Here is a 6092-nt window from a genome sequence, read left to right as displayed (position 1 = left end):
CTTAGTTTGTTTTTTGTTGTTGTTGTTGTTTTGGTTTTTTCCCCTTAGTTTTTTCACTCTAGGCTAATGCTCTACCACTTGAGCCACAGCTCCATTTCCAGCTTTTTGTGGTTAATTGGAGATGAGAATCTCACAGACTTTTTTTTGCCTAGGCTTTGAACCTTGATCCTCAGATCTCAGCTCAGCGTCCTAAGTAGCTAATATTACACACATGAGTCACCACCAACCCCCAGCTAAATAACCTTTTGATGTTGACCATTGTACTTCTCTGAGGTTGATATTGCATCTATAGTTGACTTTTCCAAGCTCACTCAACCAGAAAGTGGCAGAGCTAGGATTTAACCTCAGGTCTCTTTGACTGCAAGGCTCTTTCTGACACTTCTCCTGTGATCTGAGAGGATCCAAGGATACAGTGTCCAGGAGAGGTAAATTGCTGGCTCTGGGTCATGATGTTTGTATGCCATTCGGTCCTCTTTCCTCAAACAGGAAATGTCTAGGAAGGTGAGAATAGGGTCCAGGGCTATGGGAAGGCCATACTGCCTCTGTCTCTTCCCGTTTGCCCCCTCCCCATTTGTCACAATCCGAATGTTTAAATTTTGTATTTAGTATTTATTCTGAAATGGCTTTCATCTGATTTCCCCCTTGCTCACCAATTTAGCTGTCAGAGTAAATAAATGTGAAGTTGGGTCTCCAGTCTCTCCCAGCTCACATTACCTTCCTAGAATTACTCCCCGGCGGGGGTGGAACCGCTGCTGGGGGTCTCCCACAGAATTATCCAGTTACTAATGAATCCTCTTTTCAATCCCAAACCTTAGACAGAGACTTGGGTTGGGGGAGGGTGGCGAAAATCATCGCAGAGGACCAGATGACCACATCTTGTTACTGGCCAAAGGAAGAACTGAAGTGCGAACTAGATGACATTATATATGTGGGTACCTAAATCCAACTTGAGAATGGAATCAGCAATTGGAAAAAGTACTCATTGTTAATGTACATCGGTTGTCTTTCCAACTTTGAGGAGTAAGTATTGTTATTCCCATTTTGCAAATAAGGACACCGAGGCTCTGAGAATCCAAGTAACCTGCCCATGGTCTCCCAGAGGAAGAAATGGAGTATCCTGATTGAACACACTAAATGTGCTAATTTGAGTGTTGCCAATCTGAACTTTATTTATGCTGCTGGAGCTTGAGGTTGTTGGAAGAGAGATGTCCGCTCAACATGATTACATTTCTTGTTCTTTTTCAAGTCAGGATCAAGCTCTGCATTGGAATAATGGGTCTGCAGCTTCTTTTGATAAGTTATGAAAGAATTTTGTTGTTATTGTTTTTGCTGTTGTTGTTGTACTGTTGGTTGATGTCCTTTTTTACTTCATAAAGAATACAGTATCCAGTAGAATAATAACTGGAAAATTTGCTATGATGATGGCTAGTTTTGTTGGTTGCGTATTCTGTATTAGGCACTCTCCTGAGTTCTTGTTTTTGTATTGCTGATGTTTGGTTTGGTTTGTGTTTTTTGGTTTTGTTATTTGTGCCTGTACTGGGCTTAAACTCAAGGCCTGGGTGCTGTCCCTTAGCTTTTTCACTTAATGCTGTCACTCAACCACTTAAGCCACAGCTCTGCTTCTGAATTTTTAGTAGTGAATTGGAAATAAGAATCTGATCAACTTTCCTGCCCAGGTTGGCTATGAGCCCTTGACCCTCAGATCTCAGCTTCCTTAGTAGCTAGGATTGCAGGCATGAGCTACTGATGCCCAGCACTTCTGAGCTCCTGTAAAATGGATTCTTTACCTAATTTTCACAGATAGGAATAGCAAAAGAGGTGAGTTCTGTTATCGCTCCCACTTCACAGATACAGAAACTGAAACTGAGCAAATGACTGAATTTGTCCAGGATTGTCCAAGTAATAATGCAAGACTAGTACCCAGGAAGTCTAGCCCCAGTCTTTGTGATTCACCACTGTGTTTAGTGCCTCATATTCTAGTTTTGTTTCCATGGACTATGAAGTATGAATTCAAGAGCAGAACTGCGTAGATGGTAAAGGTTAGGGTGTGGAATCTGAGTGCCAGAGCATTCGGAAATAGGGGCTTTTATAATGTTGTTTGCTAATTATAAAATACAGATGACAATATAAGCAGCATATAGAGTTGCTATGAGGATTAAAAGAATAATGCTTGTAAAGAGTATTTGGCACATGAACACTTAATAATAACAGTGGTTTTATTATTACTATTGTTATTATACTTTCTTGTGTCCCCTGAACCCATTCATGTTTCACCTGCCCTGAAGTTTCTGCCCAAGCCTTCTCCACCCTTCTTGCCTATGGAGTTCTGCAAAGACAATACAATCTTCATGCTTTTCACTTTCCTCGAGACCTCTGCGCTCATTGTGTGAAGCATCATGCACACACTGTGTATTAACCTCTAGATGCCCTTAGGCACTCAGAGGGAAGGGGAGAATCATAAAGAGGTCCTATTGCTTATTCCCACTTTGCACATAAGCCAGATGTCAAATCCAAGTTTTTGGCAGAATATGGTGTGTGTGTCTGTGTATGAGTGTGTGCGTGTGTGTGTGCCTGCCTCTGTGTGTGTGTGCACACATGCACTCTGTGTAGAGAATGGGCTTGGTCTTATACATAGCCTTAAATGCAAGAGTCTGAACTTTGATGATCAGATGAGTCTGGCTTTGGGTTCTTGGCTTAGGTGAAAAAAAAAATAATAATAATAAAATAAATCTTGTCACATGCATACCTTGCTAAACATCCCATGAATCTCTCCGAACCTCAGTTTCTCTATCAGTAAAATGGGCATCAAAATAGATGTTGCCTACTAGGCTTATTATGGGAAAAAAATCAGATCACAACTATAAAATACTTAGTATTTTAATGTCTGGTACAGATGGAAGTACCTGAGAGCAGCTGGAATTATTAGGTGTAAAAGAGATTTGAGATGGAACAGGTGGTTCATCAGTGGTCACATTTGGAGTGCATATATGTATTATGTTTTACACCTGTGCTCACATGTGTATTCATATGTGCTCATACATGAGTATGTATATATGTATGTGCATTTGCACATGCATATATATGCATACCCCCCCACTTCCACATTGTAATCTGTTCTCTTAGAATAAAAGACTTGTTCAGAAAGAAAATAGTTTTTCTCTGTATTTCTTTCTTTCTAGCTAGAATACAGGGGCTAAGAGGTTCTATCAGCTGGAGCTCTTCTGTGTGAAGAAACAAATAGTATGTATCTGAGAGACATAGAAATGAGTCTTCACTGCTGTGCCAGTGTGCAGACATCCTTGTCTACCCGTGTCTATTAGGATATGCCTCTGTGCCAACAAGAGATTGTAATGATCAAGAACCCTGTGTCTGCAGAGGTATTTCTGCATGCCATTTCTGCCAATGCATGGTTATTTCACCAATGACTGGATGCACATTTGGGATGTCTAAGCAGAGGACACCTAGCTAGATAGGTTTTGGAGCTCTGTTGGAGCTCTGCTCTCCTGGATGTGGCTATTCGTACAAGTGTAAGTGTAAGCACAATTGTGTAGGGATGTTTACATCTGTAAATGAGGGCAATTATGGAGATGACGGCATGTGTGCTAGGTTGTGGGTGGGCTGTCGTGTTGTCTGTAGGGCTAGATCGAAGTCTGAGCGTGGATATTTGTTTTCAGAAGAGGATACCACTTTGTATGTGTCTCTTTATGCTCAGTTGTGTGTGGAGAAGGAAACACGGATTGCAAATGCTCACTTTGTGTGCTGTGGGGTGTTAGTGTGGGCAGGGCTGTCTTTGGCTTGGAGCTTTCTGGCTGTATATGGTTCTGGGCTGTATCTCTTGTGTGTAAGTGTCTGGGCTTGTCTCTCCCTCTCCCATGATCAGTAGAACCTTAGAGAAGGTGGAGTTGTGGCTAAGTAACTCCTGGGGAATTCCTGAATTCCCCCTCCCAAGGGAATTCAGAGGGACTCCCTTCCCATTCCAAGGACCCTCTCCCCATCCCATTTGGTCAGCAGGAGCTGGTACACTCTGGTTGTGATGGAGTAGAGGTCTCAGCGCACGTGTGCGTGTGTGTGAGAGAGTGGCTGTCTTCTGCCCGGTTAAATGCTGTGAGCTTGGGTAGATCAGACGAATGTTCCCCGGGGACCGGCACGGCAGGCAGTAGTGCACAATGTATGGGGCTCTCTATGCAGTCCATCTCTGCGGATGGGATGACCAGGGGGTCCCTGTTGTACCAGAGGGCGCGGGAGGGGGGAGAGGGTGGAGGGAGGGGCGGCCGGGAGAAAGCGCTGTGGGGCTGTGAGCCGCGCCAGTGGCTTTGTATGTGGGCATGTCTCTGAGCCTACCCGCAGCACTCGAGTTTCTGTGTGTCTCTGTGCCCGTGTATGCATGTCTCTGGGTCTCTGTCTCGTGTGTGTCTCGCTCTGCCCTCCTTGGCGGGGAGGGGATTGGTCACGCATGAGTCATCTTGAACCGAGCGGGGCTCCAGCGGCAGGGCGGCCGCCACCACAGCTGGAGGGGAGGGGGGAGGACGAAGGGGAGGAAGGAGAGGGGGGAGGACGAGGGGGGGAGGAAGGGGGGAAGGAGAAAGAGGGGGGAGGAGGAGAAAGAGGGGGGGAGGAGGAGGAGGAGGAGGAGGAGGAGGAGGAGGAGGAGGAGGAGGAGGAGGAGGAGGAGGAGGAGGAGGAGGAGGAGGAGGAGGAGGAGGAGGAGGAGGAGGAGGAGGAGGCGGGGGCCTCCAAGTTTGTCGGGACCTTCTTCCGAGGCAGCGGCGCCAGCAGCCAGCAAGGCCAGAGCTGCGCGCGGGCCGGGGGCCGGGGCTGGGGCCGGGCCCAGGGCCGCGGGGCCGGAGCCTCAGTTCTCGTCCTCCGGTTCTTGCTGCAGCCTCTGTTTCCCACCCGCCCGCCCGCCACCCTCCACCTACTCCCGCCCCGCGGCCGGGGGCCCCCTCGGCGCGACCCTCGGCGAGGCGATCCCCCTGATTCCACCACTCCGGGGCCCATGTACTGGAAGCATGAGAACGCCGCCCCGGCGCTGCCCGAGGGCTGCCGGCTGCCGGCCGAGGGCGGCCCCGCCACCGACCAGGTGAGCAGCGAGCCAACCAGCCGGAGAGGGTGAGCGGGCCGGGACTAAGGGGCCTCCCCGCAGAGCCCGGGACCCCAGCTGAGCCTGGGCCACCCCCCTCCCCACCGTGGCTGGCGGGCGGGCGGGCAGGGAGGAGGGAGGACGCGGGTGTGTTGTGTGTGCGGGTGTGCGCGCGAGCGAGCGCACGAGCGCGAATGGGGCGGCGGGGGGGGGGGGGGTCGCGGAAAGCGGGAAGACATTATGCAAATGTTAGAGGAATTTCTCAAAAAGCGATTTAGCAAAGACACAGGCGAATCAAGAGGAGGCGAGGCTGGTATTGTCCGTCTGAATAGGCGCTGATAGCGTCGTAGCGCCGGGGGTTGCACGGACGCAAAGCTGAGAACCGCGACGCGGGGCCGGTCCCGGGCGCGCCGACGGGCTGCGGGCTGTCTTTTCCTCCTCTTGGACGCCTCTCTTTTCTCCTGGGGTGGGGGGAGGGAATCCACGTTTCCCCCTCCCTCCGCCCTCCTTCTCCCCCCCCCCCCCTCCGTCCCCGCTCTCGCCCTCTTGGGCTCCGGGTTAGCCGAGAACTGGCCCTCGAAAAGCGCCTAAATCCGTGTCCATCTCGTGGCTTCGATTCCGCAGCGCGCGTCGGCCGATGCTCCCGCGCTCCAGGGTGGTTGTGGGTTTGTTGTTTTTTTTTTTTGAATTTTTCTCCACCACCAGTATCACCACCACCACCACCACCCCCAGCTCCTTTTTCTTTTCTTTCTCTCTCTTTTCTCCTTTTTGCATTTTTGTGCGGAGAGCAGGAGAAGGGAGCGAGGAAGAAGGGGAGGAGGAGGGGGGTGGGTGGAGAGAGAGAAAAAATTCGATTTTTAATTACTACCATTAAAAAATCAAATTTGCAATTCTTTGGGCGGCCTGATGGATCTCACTGATTGACAGTTGGAATTGACACTCTGGCTACCTCTTATCTTGGGCATTCACGACAATTTCTAATTGCAGGTAGTTTGTGTGTGTGCGCGTGTTT

Source organism: Dipodomys spectabilis, unplaced genomic scaffold, assembly GCF_019054845.1.
Source record: "Dipodomys spectabilis isolate Male_0828 unplaced genomic scaffold, ASM1905484v1 ptg000046l, whole genome shotgun sequence".
NCBI lineage: Eukaryota > Metazoa > Chordata > Mammalia > Rodentia > Heteromyidae > Dipodomys > Dipodomys spectabilis.
Note: the sequence above shows the minus strand (reverse complement) of the source record.